General features: G+C 36.4%; 1 pseudogene across 1 annotated transcript; it reads left to right on the top strand.

Moving 5' to 3' along the window:
- The first annotated feature begins 2,252 nt into the window (after nucleotides 1-2,252).
- LOC108313546 lies at nucleotides 2,253-19,457 on the top strand (annotated as a pseudogene). The gene is made up of 4 exons (XR_005202402.1): nucleotides 2,253-2,330; nucleotides 2,421-2,532; nucleotides 17,060-18,033; nucleotides 18,128-19,457. The product of XR_005202402.1 is annotated as a spermatogenesis-defective protein 39 homolog (transcript).
- Nucleotides 19,458-19,669: the final 212 nt, after the last annotated feature.

Below are 19,669 nucleotides of genomic sequence, written 5' to 3'. Positions count from 1 at the left end.
AAAAAAAAAAAAAAAAGCCTGGGCACAGTGGCTCACACCTGTAATCCCAACATTTCAGGAGGTCAAGGAGGGTGGATCACCTGGGGTCAGGAGTTCAAGACCAGCCTGGCCAACATAGTGAAACCCCATCTCTACTAAAAATACAAAAATTACCTGGGCATGGTGGCGGGTGCCTGTAACCCGAGCTACTCAGGAGGCTGAGGCAGGGGAATCGTTGCTTGGACCTGGGAGGCAGAGGTTGCAGTGAGCCAAGATTGTGCCATTGCACTCCAGCTTTTCAACCTGGGTAACAAGAGTGAAACTTCTCTCTCTCTTGCTCTTTCTCTCCAGAGATGGAATCTTGCTCTCTCACCCAGGCTGCAGTGCAGTGACATGATCTGAGCTCACTGCAACCTCTGCCTCCCGAGTTCAAGTGGTTCTCCTGCCTCAGCCTCCCAGGCAACTGGGACTACAGGCATGCAACACCACGCACCACTAATTTTTGGGTTTTATAGTAGAGACAGGGTTTCACCATATTGGCTAGACTGGTCTTGAGCTCCTGACCTCAGTTATCCGCCCTCCTTGGCCTCCCAAATTGCTGAAATTACAGGTGTGAGCCACCTCATCCAGCCAAAGGAAAACATTTCTAATGGGAAAGCTATAACTCTCTCCTCCCCAACCTCAATCCCCTCTTACATATGCATCCCCAAAATTGAGAAAAATAAAGAACTAATTACTAAATTGCCATGATGTGAGCAAAAAAGAATATTTACATAAAATATATCTTAACTTCTTAGAAACTGGACCAATAATAGCTCCTTAGTAGATTTTGTTTTTCTGTCTATACATATCCATCTAATTTCCTACACCAGGTCACTGACATATATTGACTTATAGAAAAAGAGTACAGTTATTTTCATTGTAAATCATGTATTTGTACATGTTCTTTGCTACCCAGAATCTCAAATTAGATTGCAGAGAAACAGGTGCTTTGCAAGGTTGTGGGAACAAAGGTCTTCCGTGAACAGCTTCTGGGAGGATGCCGACTCAACTCCAGCCTTCCACACCTACCTCTCTAACACTTAATTTATCATGTTACAGATTAGACCGTCTTCTGCCCTAATACCTTCAAACCGTAATGAGCTTTTCTATATCTTTGATTAGATGCGAAGTCCCAGAACTCTAGAGGGCTACCCTGCTCACCTGTGCCCACCTGGGTACTCAGTATTTCAGCACTGTGACTTTCATGCTGTTGGGACCTTAGCCTTCTATTAAATGAATACATGAATTAAAATAGGGCATGCTATAGGGGAAGAGATCTAGTGCCTGACTAAAATCTCCTTTTCATCTTCCATCATTTGAAAGCAACTTTCATATGTCAGTGAGTGGTTGAAGAGGACTTTGGTGAAGAAGCCACATACCAAGAGACAAGCATGCTTTCTGAACTTGCAAATAGTGCTGGTAACTCCCAGCCAGAATTGAAACAGCTGCATTCATAATGAGATAGCCACATTCACAAGTAGATACTCACATTTGTTCTTTCCTTCACTCATCCAATGGCTGTGGCACGCTCCGTGTTTGGGCATGCCTCCATTCTTGGGAATACCACAGGGAATTCCAACACAACGTCCACGCTGTACATATCATACCTTAGTGTTTATGTTCCCATCTCAAACATGCATTGACAGACTCCTTTCTAGAACAGAAATAAAGGTCAGTGTTCTTCTCATAGCTCCAAACACTGTCAGGTAGCGGGACTTCGGAATGATAAGGGTGTGTTTGCTTAGCTTAAATCAAAAAACAAACAAGTTTTTTTTTTCTTTTTAGAAAATATATACATCTATTGAAAAAGATATTTTCCAAAACAGAGTAAATGAAAATTTAAAACAAAAATAAATTTTAAAAAGATTGACATTTGAACCTAATGTAATAGCTTATGGCACAACAAATAATTCATGATTTGGATGAGTCCATGGTAAAGATGGGTAAGTTCCTGGTGTCCTGACGGGAAAGGGTAGAGATCTTCAGAGGCAGCCAGATACCAGCACAATTTATTGTGTCCTGGTGATTTTTTCCTGAGAACATGCAGTGTTGAGGGGTGAGCACCAGGGCCCCCTGTGTGTGTCTAGGTATGCAGGTGGGTGGGGTGACAGTGGCTGATGTGTTCCTGAAGTCACAGGCTGTCCTTGCCAGGACTGAGAGCAGGAGCCCAGGACAGCAGCTCTGACATTGCGGGTGCAGCAGGGTGAGGTGTCATGCAGAGCCCTGAGACCATGGCTGTCACTCAAGGAATCATTAGCACTGAAGGGAAGGCGGTGAAGCTTGTTGTGTTGTCATCACACTGTGAGAAGGTTGGCTGCCGACCAAATTAGCTTGCTTAGGGAGTGTGAATCAAAATGACATGTAATCTGAATGGTAATGAAAATTTTCTCTTGCTTCAGGCTTCAGATTTCATCCAGAAAGCCGTCATCTGGAAGACATTATCTTCTCTCTCTCTTGTTCCCTCTGGTGCTCTCCCTCATTTTGGCTTAAATTTTCAAGTTTACATACAATGTAAAAATAATTTTTAGCCAGCAGTGCTTGGACAACTGATGTTTAGTGTATTACATGGCTGAGTCAGCAGTGGGAGACTCTCCCTAAGGAAGAAAAAGATTTCATGATAGCAATATAGTTATTTCTTGGATTTGTCTGTGAAATATGAAAGCTCTATTCCTAAGTGAAAATACTGAAACCAAAAAAGATCCAGTCACATTGGTAGCAAGAATACACATTATAAAACAAAGTGAATGACATCAAAGGTGATGAGTTATTAAGCAGTTCTAGTTTTGAATAGGCTACCATATGTAATCACTTATCACCCTGTTTACTTTCTACAAAGACCTATCAAATTGTGTAACATCAAACATAGTTATGTTTTGCTATAAAATGTTTTAAGATGGGTGTTGAAAAAGTTGTGAAATCAGTTAACCAGGACTATGCAGGTACAGTAAGGCATATAATGCAATTTGTGCACTCTGATCCGTTAGTGTTGATGAATGATGTTCAATGGTGAATGTTGGAATATGAATTAATATTTCTAAATTGTTAAAAATTTAGAAAAACATCTGCTTGATTGGTGATAATTCTTTTCCATTGGACATGGAGTTTATCAGAAAAGACGGTTTGTAGAACTGGACGTACTCACAGCGAAGTTGAGTTCTAGGAAACTAATTCCAAAACGTGTGTAATGGAGAAACCATATGTGTGGTTTCTGCATCATAAGTGACATGAAATCAGCCCTGAGCTCTTTATCAAAAGCAACATGAAGCTATAAAAAAGAAATAATGTATGTTCTGTCTGCCTTTATTCTACTAGTATTTTGAAAACATAAAAATAATCACATGTTGTAATAGATCACTTGTCTGAAAGAAAGATAACCTGTGCCCAGTTCTCGTTTCATAAAGATTATCTACTTTGGAATTGTTTTAAAAATCATGCCATAGCCCTTCACTTCAGCTAACATATTTGTAGTATATAATTCTTTTATATATGTTAAATATTTCCATTAAAAATATTAATGGAAAAATATGATCTGTAAGCTAACAAAAGAATATTGTTTTACCATGTGCCAAGGACTATGCTAACTACCTAGTAAGCACTATTGCATTTACTTTTAACAGAAATGCTGCAAAAATTATCTTTGTTTTAAGATTTTCAAAAATCCCTGATGCTTAGAGAGTATAAATAACTTAGTCAAAAAGTACAAGATTCTAAGAAGCATAGATTTATTTGAATTCAGATCTTTCTGACTCTAAAATATATTTTATTAATATGTCTCATTTAGTGGTTTAGATGCCTATCAATATTTCCAAGGCAGTTGTTTTAAAATACATTGATACATTTTAATTGTGACAAATTTAATATTTGAAAATAATAAAAATAAATCAACATAAAAATCAAATAAATATAATGTATAATCACGCTTTTAAAATACCATTTGGCTCAAAATCTTGATCTCAGTGTAATTTGTGAAACTGATTTTTCTCTATGGCTCTGATGGCAGTTCTAACACCATAACTCTGAAATGTTTTTAGCCATGGAAGCATAGAAATTATTGGCCTTCTGCTCTGTGCAGGACCTGCACTACAAGATTTTAATCCTCCCAACAGCCTTATGAAATAATTATTGACATTTAAAAGTCAAGGAAACTGAGACATAGTTGAAATAAATGAAACATAGGTGAAATAAGCTGCCACATAGAGTACTTTAGCGTGGCTGTTTCGCAATCATTTCTTCAGTAGGGTTTATTTTTAGAAGGGTTTTAGATTTACAGAAAAATTGAGAGGATAGAACAGAGTTCTCATTTTTAGTCACACAAAGAGTATTCCATTTATTAACATCTTGCATTATGGTACATTTCCTATAATTAATGAAATAATATTGTTAGATTGTTATTAACTAAAGTCTAGAGCCTACTCAGATGGCTTCAGTTTTCACCTAATGTCCTTTTTCTCTTCCAGGGTTCCATTAAGCTTAATATAATGCATTTAGTCAGGATGTCTCCTATGTTACTTCTGGCTGTGATAGTTTCTCACACTTTTTCATGTTTTTGATGTCTTTCACGGTTGTGAGAAATATAGGTCAGATACAGCATAGAATTTCTTTCAATTAGGATTTGTCTGTTATTTTACTCATGGTTAGACTGGGGTTATGAGGCTTGGGTAGGAAGATTACAGAGAGTGTCATTTTCATCACATGAAGGGCATGTAAGATCAGCATGACTCGTGATTGTTGATGTTGACTTTGAACACTTGGCCAATATAGCGCCTGTCAGGTTTTCTCACTGTAAAGTTACTAATTCTCCCCTCCACTGTCTTTTCCACATCGTACTTTGCAAGGAAGAGTGTGTCATCTGCACTTGAAAAGTGAAGAGTTATGTTCTCTCTCATGTAGGACAGACTATCTATGTCAATTATTTGTAATTCTTCTTCATGGGAGACTTATCTATTTTTCCCATTTATGTATTAAGTGCTACTGATATCGGTATGCATTGTGCTATTTTATGCTTTGAATTATAATTCAATATTTTGATTTTTGCTAAAATGGTTCTAGTTTTGTTTCATGGGAGCACTTTCAGTGGGCTCCTATGCTTCTTTGACTTACATCAAAGTGGTTGCTGTTGTTCTTTTTGAACACCCCATACTGTCTGTCACTACTAGATGTTTCAGGCTCATCTTACTTTTTTTTTTGTCTCAGTCCTAGAATCAGACATTTTTTCAAATGTCTCATTTTTTTTTGTTGTTGTTTGTTTTGTTTTGTTTTGTTTTGTTTTAATTGGAGAATGGTATTAGAAGCCAAGATATGGGTGCTAGGTGTGCTCATTGCTACTGGAGTGTTGTTTTATTTAGTTTGACAGGGTGAACAAAAAAAGAAATATATATACTAAGCTGTACATACACAAATACACACACACACACACACACACACACACACGTTTCCATGGATAACCATCTGTAACTATATTAATCTAAACGAGTTATGACTGGTGTCTCTAATTTATTATCACATATATCTTTTTAGTCTCCTCCCTTTGTGTATCTATAAATTCCCACTCCAACAGTGAGAAATCTGGCTCTTACCATCTGCCATCCATTTACTTAATTGTTGAATAAGTGTATAGTAATACACAGACACAGCACTATGGGAATTGTTATCCAGTACCCCTGTGGGAAACAACTCTATCAACTAGAATACCGTGCTGACATGTCATACTATTTGTTACTACTCTTATACACTCCACTCATTTCCAAAGTAATGTAGGCCAGCACCTTTCCCTGATATCCCTTTCATTGAGATTGTTTTCTGTGTTTGTAATGGCATTAGATTCTCTTATCACAATCTGCATATTTTCCTGGAATGCCTCAAACTCTTAAATTATTTTTATTTTTATTTGCATACAATGAGGTTCACTCTTTGTACTATATAAAGTTCTATACATTTTGACAAATGTATGTTATGTATCCATGATTACAGAAACATATAAAATAGTTTTATCTCTTGAAAAATCCATGATGTTCCCCTATTTATTATGTCTCTCTTCTCATCTTGAACATCTGACTACCGCTCATTTGTTTACTGTGCCTATAGTCTTTTTCAGAATGTCGTATAATTTGTACCATAGATTACGTAACCTTTTCAGACTGGTATCTTTCATTGAAAAATATAAAGTTCAAGGATAAATATTTCTGTTTTTATTTTTCCTTGATAGTTTCTTTAAATCAGTGAATAATATTCCATTGTATGAATGTATTAAGTTTGTTTATTCATTAACTTAATGGAGGACACTTTGATTGCTTCTTGTTTTGACCAATCAGAAATAGAGCACTATAAGGATTTGTGTTCAGATTTTTTGTGAACATAAGTCTTCAAATCAATTGGTAAATACTTAAAAGCATAATTTTGAATAACATAGTAAACACCATGTTTAGCTTTTAAAATGCTGTTCAAGAATCTTCCAAATTGGATGTACTACTTTGCATTTCTACCAGTAAACCCTCATTTAAGGAGTCATGTGGTTCCACATCCTCATCAGGATTCATTTTTAAAAATTTTAGTTACTAAATACCTTGATTTCTTTTTAACTTTTATTTCGCTAATGATAAATATTTTAAGCATATTTTTATATGTTTAGTTGACAAGGGTATGTATTTTGGAGAGATACATATTTACATATTTCATCTATTTTTAATTAGATTGTTGTTTTATAACTGTTGAGTTTTAATAGTTCTTTGAGTGCAGTTGACCCTTGAACAAAACTGGGATGGGGTGCCAACTCCCTCCATTGTCAAAAATCCCTGTATAACTTTTGACTCCCCCAAAACTCCACAACTAATAGCCTTGTCAACAGAATAGTTAATTAACATATTTGTATATGTATAGTACATTGTATTCTTCCAATAAATTAAGCTAGAAGAAAGAAAATGTTATAAAGAAAATCATAAAGAAGAAAAAATACATTTGCATTACTATACAGTATTTAATGATACTGTAAATTTCTGTCTCTGCACCTTCAGAACTCAGTCTGTGGTTCATATCAAACAATTCAACTTTATCTTGTAATGTCCTGATTTTGCTCTCTCAGAGCATTTTTAGCATCAACTGTGGTACTTCATATGGGTCCCGTGGTGTCACTTTAGGTTTAAGATGTTGCGTTAAACATGATGAAATATATATAAAAACTGCAAGAGATCACCATTTACCATATGCAATTTACTGGAGAGATGAATTACTCACGAGCAGAAGATGAGTGTTGCAAGATATTTTAAGCAGATACATGATATGTGCTCATCATGATACCAACAGGAAGTGACTATGAAATGATGACAGCAGTACAGTGTGTACTATAATTCTATGCAGTTAACATTTAACATTGCATCTTTACATTTCTTTCCACAGTTAATGGTATCATGTACAATCTGTGTTTGTATGTGTACATTTTGATAAAGTTTAACTGAATAATAGATTTGCATACATTGTTTGGTAGTAAATGATAACACAGACTAGTATTTTTATATATTTTATGTATTCATTACAGTATTAAATTTGTCTTAATTTTTTTCAATATTTCTAAGTTGCATTGTTCACCTGGTAGTTTATTTCAAATTGTCACAAATCTCTAACCAATTTTCCAAAACACTTTTGAAAAAAAAATTATATAAATGAACCCATATAGCTCAAATCTGAGTTCTTCAAGGGTCAGCTGTATTTCGAATATTAATCCTTAGTCACACAGTTTTTGCAAATATTCTCTCTAAGTCTGTGGCTTCTCACTATTTTTTTTCTCTTAACGTTTGATTTCACAGAGCAGAAATGTTTTCTTTTTTTTTTTAAGTTTTAGTGAAGTCAAATTTATCAGTATTTCTTCTATAGATTATGTTGTGCTCATGGTATTGTATCTTAAAGTTATCATCAATTTAAGATTTTTTTTTATCCTAGAAATTTCATAGTTTTACATTTTATATGCACGTGTATGATTGAGTTGATTTTGTGGAAGTTGTAAGGTCTGGATCCAGTTTTGTGGAGTCGGTGGATGCTTATAGGCAGCCAATTATTCTAGTGCCATTTGTTGTAAAGATCTATTTCAGGCTTGTCAAAGATCAGATGGTTGTAGATATGTTATGTTGCCTCCAAGGCCTCTGTTCTGTTCCATTGGTCTGTATCTCTGTTTTGGTACCAGTACATGCTGTTTTGATTACTGTAGCCTTGTATTATAGTTTGAAGTCTGGTAGTGTGATGCATCCAGCTTTGTACTTTTTGCTTAGAAATGACTTGGCTATGCAGGTTTTCTTTTGGTTCCATATGAAGTTTAAAGTGTTTTTTTCCAGTTCTGTGAAGAAGGTCATTGGCAGCTTGACAGGGATAGTGTTGAATCTGTAAATTACTTTGGGCAGTATGACCATTTTCACGATATTGATTCTTCCTAACCATGAGCATGGAATGTTTCTCCACCTGTTTGTGTCCTCTCTTATTTCATTGAACAGTGGTTTGTAGTTCTCCTTGAAGAGGTCCTTTACATTCCTTGTTAGTTGTATTCCTAGGTATTTTATTCTCTTTGTAACAATTGTGAATGGCAGTTCATTCTTGATTTGGCTCTCTTTAAGTCTGTTATTGGTGTATAGCAATGCTTGTGATTTTTGCACATTGATTTTTTATCCTGAGACTTTGCTGAAGTTGCTTATCAGGCAAGGATTCCCTGTTTAATAAATGGTGTTGGGAAAACTGGCTAGCCATGTGCAGGAAGCAGAAACTGGACCCCTTTCTGACCCCTTACACTAAAATTAACTCCAGATGGATTAAAGACTTAAACATAAGTTTTTTTCTTGTAAATCTGCTTTAGTTCTTTGTAAATTTTGGATATCAGCCCTTTAAACACCGCATGTTCTCACTCATAGGCGGGTGTTGAACGATGAGAGCACATGGACACAGGGAGGGGAGCACTACACACTGGGGTCAGTTGGGGGGAAATAGGGGAGGGGGGGGGGGGGGGGGGGGGCGGGGAGGGGATAGCAGGGGGAGAAATGCCAGATGTAGGTGATGGGGAGGAAGGCAGCAAATCACACTGCCACGTGTGTTCCTATGCAACAATTTTGCATGTTCTTCACATGTACCCCAAAACCTAAAATACAGTAAAATAAATAAATGGGAAAAAAAAAAGACTTAAACATAAGACCTAACATCATAAAAACCCTAGAAGAAAATTTAGGCAAAATCATTCAGGACATAGGCATAGGCAAGGACTTCATGACCAAAACACCAAAAGCATTGGCAACAAAAGCCAAAATAGACAAATGGGACCTAATCAAACTCCACAGCTTCTGCACGGCAAAAGAAACAGTCATTAGAGTGAATCAGCAACCAACAGAATGGGAAAAAATTTTTGCAGTTTACCCATCTGACAAAGAGCTGATATCCAGAATCTACAAAGAACTAAAACAGATTTACAAGAAAAAAAACAAGCCCATTCAAAAGTGGGCAAAGGATATGAACAGATACTTTACAAAAGAAGGCATACATGAAGCCAACAAACATATGAAAAAATGCTCATCATCACTGGTCATCAGAGAAATGCAAATCAAAACTACATTGAGATACTATCTCACGCCAGTTAGAATGGCGATCATTAAAAAATCTGGAGACAACAGATGCTGGAGAGGATGTGGACAAATAGGAACACTTTTACACTGTTGGTGGGAGTGTAAATTAGTTCAACCATTGTGGAAGACAGTGTGGTGATTCCTCAAGAACCTAGAAATAGAAATTCAATTTGACCCAGCAATCCCATTACTGGGTATATATCCAAAGGATTATAAATCGTTCTACTATAAGGACACATGCACACAAATGTTCATTGCAGCACTGTTTACAATAGCAAAGACTTGGAACCAACCCTAATGCCCATCGATGATAGACTGGACAGGGAAAATGTGGCACATATACACCATGGAATATTATGCAGCCACCAAAAACGATGAGTTCGTGTCCTTTGTAGGGACATGGATGAACCTGGAAACCATCATTCTCAGCAAACTGACACAAGAACAGAAAATCAAACACCGCATGTTCTCACTCATAGGCGGGTGTTGAACAATGAGAACACATGGACACAGAGAGGGGAGCACTACACACTGGGGTCTGTTGGAGGGAAATAGGGGAGGGACAGTGTGGGGTGGGGATTTGGGGAGAGATAGCATGGGGAGAAATGCCATATATAGGTGATGGAGAGTAAGGCAGCAAATCACACTGCCACGTGTGTACCTATGCAACAATCTTGCATGTTCTTCACATGTACCCCAAAACCTAAAATGCAATAAAAATAAAACAAAACAAAACAAAAGATCTATTTCATTGAAGTTATCAAATTTTTTTGCATTGAGTTATTCATATTATGTTATTATTTTGCATGTCTAAAAAATCATTAGTGATAACTTCTTTTTACTTTTCTGATATTAGCAATTTAGAGTATCTTTTTTTTATTATTGGTTAGCTTGGCTGGAGGTCTATCTATTTGATTGGTTTTTCAAAAAAACAAGTTTTTGATTTGATTGATTTTCCTCCATTCCCTGTTCTTAGTTCTATTGATATATTCACTAAATTTTATTATTTCTTGTTTTCTCCTTGCTTTAGCCTTTAATTGGTCTTTTTTCTCCAGTTTCCCAAGACAGAAGCTAAGATTATTAATTATTTGATACTTTTCTAATATGTACATTCAGTGCTATAAATTTTACTGTGATCACTACTTTCACTGCGTACAACGAATTTTTGTGTTGCTATTTTATTTTTATTGAGGTTCAATTAAAAAAACTAGAGACTTTTTCTTTAACATATGTGTAATTTAGAAGTAACTTTGTTTAACCACCGAGTATTTGGGATTTTCTAATTATCTTTCTGTTGCTAATTTCCAGAATAATTTCAAAAATTTATTATTTTGTATAATTTCTATTCCTATAAAATTTTTATTGTGTGTTTCCCAGGGTTGGTGTTGCTAGTAAATGTTCCATGTGAGCTTGAACAGAAAGTGCATTCTGTTCTTCTTGGGTGAAGTGTTTGTATGCCAATTACATCAAGTTGATTTAGAATGTTGTCGGTTCAACTAAACTCTTACGGGTTTTCTGACTACTGCAGGTATTGATTACTAAAAGAGAGTGTTAAATATAAAAGTGAATTCATCCATTTCTTCTAGCAGCTATCATTTTTGTCTCACAGTCTTTGATTCTCTTTTTTTAAGGTGTGTATAAACTAAGGATTGAAATATCTTATTGGAGAATTATTAGTAATTATTTAATGTTCTTTATTCCTGTAATTTTTGTTGTTATACAAACTATTTTATCTGAAGTTAGTATGGTCACTACAGTATTTTTATCATTAGATTTGGTATAATATGTATATATATATTTTTTCCCCACTCTTTCCCTTTAATCTATCTATGTCTTTATATTTAAAATTGATTTCTCACAGATAATGTAGAGCTGGATGAAGTATTTTATAGCTATTCTGATAATCTCTGTTTTTAATTGGTATATTTAGACCATTCCTACTTAAAATGATTATTGATATAAAGTGGTTGGAGTAACAGCTACCATTATTCAATTGTATTCAATTTGTTGCAGTTGTTCTTTCTTTTTTAATTCATCATTTTATATGATTTAATTACTTGTCCTCTCTCAGTATGTCAATTATACTTCCTTATAAATCTATGCTAGTGTTTCCCCTGATAGATGAGAGACAGATAGATAGACAGATAGATAATAAATTTCTAACTAAACAATGTATACATCCAATTAACACTATTCCAATTCATGTGTTATGCAAGTACCTTGTCTGTCTGTTCTTGGATGCTGCCTATTTTTTCCATTAACTCTTAAAATATTTATCGTAGTGATGTTCACATTACCTATCTGATTACCCAGAGTTGGCCAGATTGTTCAGTTAAGGGCATAGTCTTCCAGAAAGCCAGCATTGACCAATATTTCTAACACCTGCAAAGAGTAAGGGTCCAACTTCCAATTGAGAGGAAAGAATCCATAGGAGACTACTCTCATTGTGAACATGAGCTGCAATGTTAGAGGTTTCCCCAAATCATCTTCCACTGCCGTGGTTTATTAGAAAGACTCACAGAATTCACTGAAAGCTATTACACTCACAGATAAAGTTTACCACAGGGCAGAGACACAAATTTAAAGGAGGCAAAGGAAGAAATGCATAGGGTATAGTCTAGGAGTGTCCCTAGTGCAAGGATTTCATTGTTTTCAGGACACACTCTCTCCCTCCCTGTGGTATCTTCATGTGACACTACACATAGGCATGGAGCATTGCCAGTCTGGCTTTTCACCCATCCTTTCCCAAAGGTCAAACTCATACTACATGATCTGAGGGACCCAGCATGAGTCTCAGTGTTGGTACAGTCTATGCCTGAGGAGCCTTCCATGAGAAACAATGACAATGCTCTCACTCAGAAATCCCAATGATTTACAAGTTTCAAAATCTCCCAGCTACTGGAGAAAAAGTCCAGCTCTCTCTTTGGACAAGGTCAGTTTCTTCACTACACATGGATAATCTCAAATATCTGTTATATCTGAGTCTGATATTGATGTTTGCTTTGTCTCTTAAACTGTGGTTTTTCTTGCCTTTTGGCATACATTAAATTTGTGTTTGATTGTTTTTCTGTTGAAATGCAGACATGTGGTGTATCGAATGATAGGAACTAAGGTAAATAGGCCTTTAGAGTGAGCTTTTACGGTAATCTGGCTAGAATTGGGCTGTTTTTAATGCTCATGACAGCTGTAGGTGCTAAGGCAACAGTTTCCTCTTCTTTCCTTGTTTTTGTCTCAACTCTTGCCTCAAGTTTCTCTGATAATTCTTTCTTAAATAGTGTCCACGTCTTGCACCTCTTTCCACTTGATTTTATTGATTATATGCCTGATTTTATTGGTGCCTCATTGACCTGGTATTAAGGTTTGTGTGCATGGAGGGGCAGAAGTGGGGGTGGTTGAAGCATGTCGCTATCTTACAGTTAAATCTCAGCCTGTTAGCTTCTCATGTCCCTGTGCTGTGAACTTCAGAAGTTTTTCTTAACCTCCCCCACTTCTGCTTTGCTGAGACAGAAAGGCTAGAGTCAGACAACTGCACTTCCCTATGTTTGCAAGTATCTGGCAATGCCTTTTCCTTGGACAGTGTGCCATCATTACAGATAATGCTCTAGGAGCATTTCAGAAAGTTTATTTTTTTCTCCTCTTGTCAGAAACAGAATAGGGTTCTTCTTTTGCTTTTACCAGGGGAACTTGGTGGGGTTCCTGGGAGTAAAACCCATGAAAATGTGCATGTACTTCTAAGACAACCCCCCCAGGAGCCTCCAATCTCAAGTGAGTCCACACTTAGCCTCCAGAAAGTTCACAGTTAACATGGCAATGTTCCCACCAGTTTATGGCTTCAGCAACTTCTGCATCTGATCAGCTACTCTTGGCTGGGATTCTCTGTATTTACATCTGTCCAGATTTCAGGGTTACTGTTTTGTATGGTTTAGCTGCATCCCCACCCAAAATCTCTTCTTGAAATATAATCTCCATAATCCCCATATGTCTAGGGAGAGACCACGTGGAAGTAATTGAATTATGGGGTGGTTTCCTCATGCTGTTCTTGTGATAGTGAGTGAGTTCTGACGAGGTCTGATGGTTTTATGTGTTTGGTAGTTCCTACCGCATTCATTCTCCGTCCTGCAGCTTTGTGAAGAAGGTGCCTTGCTTCCCCTTCACCTTCCACCATGATTGTGAGTTTCCTGAAGACTCCCCAGCCATGTGAAACTGTAAGTCCGTTAAAACTCTTTCCTTTTTAAATTACCCAGTCTTGGGCAGTTCTTTAGAGCAGTGTAAAAATGGACTAATACACTGTCTATTCTGATCTCGTTTCTCTCATGAGTTCAAGAAAACCTACCATTTTTCAGTTTGTTCAGGGTTTTTGTTTCTTATAATATAGTGATTACTTCCAAGTTCTTTATATGTTAAAGCTAACTATGCCTTAATTTTTTAAAAGACTGTTTAAAAATTAAGTCAAAGTGAAGTCATTTTATTACAAATTGCTCTACATTTAAACAGGGCAAATTAATATCAACCTTTATTTAGCTAAATATTTCATACATTTAGTCTTTTGTTATGTCTTTTTTAATAACTATGTTGTCTTTTATACTTAAGTGGATCACATCATTACACTTACATATTATAATTATCCAATTTTAGTGACACTGTATTGCTGTTGTTTGACTGAATGGTCTGCATAGCCCAATAGACCTGGATGAGAGTCCTAGTTCTACCAATCATGGGCCATTTGATTTTAAACAGATAATTAGGTTTATCTTCAAGAAAGAGAGTTTTACTTTTTAAATCTGTATTCCTTTTCTTTTTCTTGCTTTATTATTCGGGCTGTATACAACCTCCACTACAATGTTTTGAATAGACGTGGCCATGCAGAATATGCTTGGTTACTACTGATCTTGGGGAAAACATTTAGCTTTGGAACATTATATTTCTGGTTAGCTGTAAGATTTTAATAAGTGCTGCCTATCAAGTTGAAGAAGTTCCCATCTGTTCCCAGTGCTGAGAGTTTATCTGGAACAGATACTGGATTTTATTGCTTTATTTGTTCAGTGTCTAAAGAGAGCATTGTGGATTTGTTTTTCTTTTTCAGTTTGTGAATGTAGTGGATTTTATTCAATGATTTGAGAATGGGAAACCAACCATGCATTCCAGGAATACATTCCACTTGGTGATAATATTGTATTATTTTATTTATTATTTTGTTATTTATAAAATTGTTATTTATAAGCTTGATTTGCTCAAGTTTAGTTTATAATTATTACATTTTTGTTCATGAGGAATTCTGGTTTCCAATTTTATTTTGTTTGTTTCTTTTCTTGTACTTTTTCTTTGGCTGTTTTTGTGTTAGGGTTAATACTGTCCTTATAGAATGTATGGAGAACTATTCCTACTTCTTTAATTTTCTGGAAGTATTTACGTAGATTGGTATTATTTCTTCCTGAAGTACTGATCAAATTAACATTGATGTCATGTGTGCATATAGTTTTCTTCATAGGAAGTTTTAAAAGTACATATTTAAATCAATTTATTTAATAGATATGTGTTAATCATTTTTCTATTTTTTGAGCAAATTTTACAGTTTTTTTTTAAATTGTTCATTTCATTCAAGTTATTAAATGGAAAAAAAAAAGTTGTTCATATCACTTGTTTATTCTTTGTTTAAATAAGCATTCACATCATTTCTTCACTTCCTGATATTGGTGATGTGTTTTTTTCTTCCTCTTTCCATATCAGTCGTGCTACAAGTTTTGTAATTACAATGATCATTTCAGTGAGTCAAAGTTTTTTCATTGATTTTCTGTTTTGCTTTCCTGTTTTCAATCTTGTTGATTTCTGATGTAACCTTTATTATTATATTTTCTTTCTTTCACTTGCTTTCAGTTTAACTTGAGTTGTCTTTTTCTAGGTTTTTCAGATAAAACATGAGATTTGTTATGTTTCTTGTATCCTAAAGTAGCCATTTGCTGTTATAAATATCCCCCTAAATACTGCCTTAGCAGCATGCCACAAATGATGATACATTATGTTTTCACTTTTATATAATTCAGAATACTTTCTAACAGTTCCTTTGATTTTTTTTTTTTTTGTTAACCCATGAGGTCATTTAGCAGTGTGTATTTATTTGTCAAACTTTGAGGATCACACCACAAGATAGCATTTTGTTATTGAATTCTAATGTAATCAAATATGCTAAGAGAATATATTTTGTATGAATTGAATCCTTTTAAATTAATTGAGTTATTTTATAACTGAGGAAATCATCTATGTTCCTAAATGTCTCACCTGAACATGAAAAGGATTTTTATATTTTGATATTATTAAGTGAGATATCCTATGACATTAGATCAAATTAGTTGGGAGAGTTATTTTAGCCATCTATATTTTTACTGATTTTCTTACTAAATGTTCTATCAATAGTTGAGAGAAGGTATGGAAATCTTTGATGATAAATTTGAACTTATCTATTTCTTCTTGTAGTTGCACTGGTTTTTTGCTTCATGGATTTTGAAGACCTGTTATTAGGTTCATAAATGTTTAGAAATATTATTTTCTTTTAATGAATTGACACATTTATCATTATAAAATCTGATTATATACCTCTGAAAAATTATTTTCTCTGAAAAGGATTTTGTCAAATATTTATATTACCATTTTGGCTTTCTTTTATGAGGGCTGTTAGTGTTTTGCATCTTTTGTCATCTGATTTGCTTAACCTATTTGTATTTTGATGCCGTAGTGAATTTCTGGTGAGGAGCATGCACTTGAATCTGTCTTTATTATTTAAATGACCACCTCTTTTAGTTGATGTATTTATTCCCACTACATTAGTGTCATCGTTAATGTAGTTAAATTTAAATCTACCATATTCCTATTTTTAATTATATCTTCCATCTGTTCTTTTTTCTTCTTTTTTGCCATCATTTGGATTTTTTATTTTATTGTTTCATTGGCTTTTTATCTGTATTTTTGTTGTTTGTGTATTCATATGCTCTTTTGGACTCCTTGGAATTTTCTTGCTCTAGAACTCAGGCATGACACCAGATATCAGATATTGAAGCAAATCTGAGTGGCACACAGAAAACGCCATTCAAATGCACCTTTCTCTTTTGCCAAAAGTCTGAGATCTAATAAGAAACACGGGCACATGAATAGTCTATCTCCTGCAGGTTATAAGACCACACATGCAAATGCAACAGTAGCCAGATTGTTCTTCCCACAGTTTTCCAGACTTGTTCTGAAACATGGAAATTGTTTTAACAAAACTTTGACTCATACTATGTAGAAGAACTCCTGGTAAGACATGTGTTCAAGGTACAGTATTTTGTCTTAGATCATCTCCTTATAAATTATTTTGCAGAATACATGTCCTATATGTCCTAAATGTAATAGATGACACAAAACATTTAGAAATAGTTATAATATTTAGAATTGTCACCTAATAGTCTAATTATTAGTGGTGAACAGCCTCAGAGACTTTGTGGATGATGATGATGATGACCTGGAGCGAGTCACCTGGACTGGGGAACTTGTGGGAATTATCTCATGGTCCATCAAAGAGACTGCTGGTAATAGCGGGTCAACCCATGAGGGGTGTGAACAGCTAAAGAGCCGAAACAGCTTCTCCTCCTATGCACAACTACCCAAGCCTACTTCTACCTACTCCCGGAGCAGCTTTTTTAGAGGTAGAACTAGACTGGGAAGTTTCCAGTCCCTTTCTGATACTCTGTCAGACACATCTGCCAAAAGTTATGCTCCAGAGCTGGGGAGACCCAAAGGGGGGTATAGGGATTACAGCAATGATTGGAGCCCTAGTGATACAGTGCAACGCCTCCGGAAGGGCAAGGTCTGCTCACTAGAGAGATTCTGCTCCTTACAGGACAAGCTACAACTCCTAGAAAAGGCAGTAAGCATGCAAGATGGAAACGTCATTACTGCAGTTCTGATTTTCCTGAAGAGGACACTGAGCAAAGAGATCCTCTTCCGAGAGCTGGAGGTGCGACAGATTGCCCTGAGACAGCTTGTCCACTTCCTTAAGGAAATAGGGGATCAAAAGCTGCTGTTAGACCTCTTCAGGTTCCTAGATAGAACAGAAGAGCTTGCGCTATCTTATTATCAGAGCATTTGAACATTGAGGACCCTGACAAACGAAAAGAATTTCTTAAGACCTGTATTGGTTTGCCATTTTCAGCAGAAGATTCTGCACACATACAGGACCATTACATGCTCTTGGGACGTCAGATCATTATTGAGGTAAATGATCGCCATTTAGAATCAGCAGGACAGATTGAGATCTTCAGAAAGCACCCCCCGCAAAGCTTCCATCCTCAACATGCCACTAGTGACAACACTTTTCTACTCCTGCTCCTATCACTACATGGAGGCTGAGGGGACATTCAGCAGTCCTGTCAACCTGAAGAAGACATTTAAGGTAGATATAAATTGGTCAGTGTTTTGTGAAAGTAGTTTTCAGGGTTACTACAAGGAGTGGATGTTGCTTTGTAACCCTGAAGAAGACATTTAAGATCCAGACAAACAGTATGTGCTGACAGCCCCGGCTGCTCGTGCCGAGCTTCGAGCCTGGAATGATGTAGATGCCCTATTCACCACAAAGAACTGGCTGGGTTGTACCAAGAAGAGAGCACCCATTGGCTTCCATCGAGTTGTCTAAATTTTGCACAAGAACAATGCTCTTGTGCAGATATTACAGGAGTATGTCAAACTGGTGGAAGATGTGGACACAAAGTTGAACTTAGCCACTAAGTTCAAGTGCCATGATGTCATCATTGATACCTGCCGAGACCTGAAGGATCGTCAACAGTTGCTAGCATACTGGAGTAAGGTAGATAAAGGATCAGCAGAGGAGGAAAAGATTGACGCTCTTCTCAGCAGCTCGCAAATTCGATGGAAGAATTAAGTGGCATTAACTACCCTGAAACCTGCCTCATTTCTTCCTTTCCTGCCTGTGAAAATAGAGAGGTCTTCTTTGGGAGAGTTACAGCATCACATCGCTTGGGCCCATTATCCACAGGCAGTGCCAGCTACTCTTGACACAGATAACATCAGACTGATCTTCTGTCCAAGAAACGTCATCTGAGGATTGAGATCTAAAGCTTTGACTCATGAGAAGGATTCTCTCCACCTGGTGCTCATATGAAGGTGGGAGTGATTTCTAGATTGGGCCCCTACTGGGTAAGATCTCACTTGGTCTGAGAAAAGTGACTGCTCCAGAAAGGAAGAGGTGCAGGTGTCACAGGGTGGCCACTCCATTGAACTCAGCCAATTATGATCCAGGACTTGGCGCTGGACATTGGCAGTTCTGCTCTGAATGAAGTCAGAATGGAACCAAAATGGCCTCAGGAAGGAATGCCAGTGTTTTCCAAGACCTGCTGGAAATGCACTCACACCAGACTGCACAGACAGCCCCTCATTGTGCCACACATGGCCTAGACATTGTGCTTCTTCAGCCGTTTTCCCTCTGCTGCCCCAGTTTACTCTGTCCAAAAACCTAAGACTCTTCTCTCACTTGAACACAGATGACTTTGCTTGGGTGATGAGAAATCCCCTTTATCTCTTCCTCTACTGCTAGCCCAGACCCATAACTTTATATGAAGCTCAGATGCAGCAGTGCTGGAGAGCTCTCTCTTTACGCAAAAATCTCATTTCACTAGGAGCTTTCAGAAGTTTCACCTTGGCTAAACTCAGTAGCATTTCTGTTAGGATACTTAGATGGAGGTTTTATTTTCACACTTGGATTCTTCCTCTGTACCAATATTTGCCTCTCTTCTCTGTAACTGAACTGGGTTTTTCTGACATGCCTAGACTCCTAATAAAGGTATTTCTTCCTTGGAAAAAAAAAAATCCCTCTAATTACTACTCTAATACTCTAATTAACTATGTGATTATATTTCTGAATAACAGAATGAACTACAGCTCATAGGAGTTTAGATGAGTTGGAAGCAGCCTGGTTCGATCTCATGCACAGGGACAACAATTCATAAAATAGCCATGGGAATGTATAAGGAAATACCAAAAGTATTAAAAATGTTTTCCATTTCACATTTCTG

The sequence above is a fragment of the Cebus imitator genome, unplaced genomic scaffold, assembly GCF_001604975.1.
Source record: "Cebus imitator isolate Cc_AM_T3 unplaced genomic scaffold, Cebus_imitator-1.0 Scaffold139, whole genome shotgun sequence".
Taxonomy (NCBI): Eukaryota; Metazoa; Chordata; class Mammalia; order Primates; family Cebidae; genus Cebus; species Cebus imitator.
The sequence above is the reverse complement of the archived record's forward strand: the minus strand, read 5'-3'. Positions and strand labels throughout refer to the sequence as shown.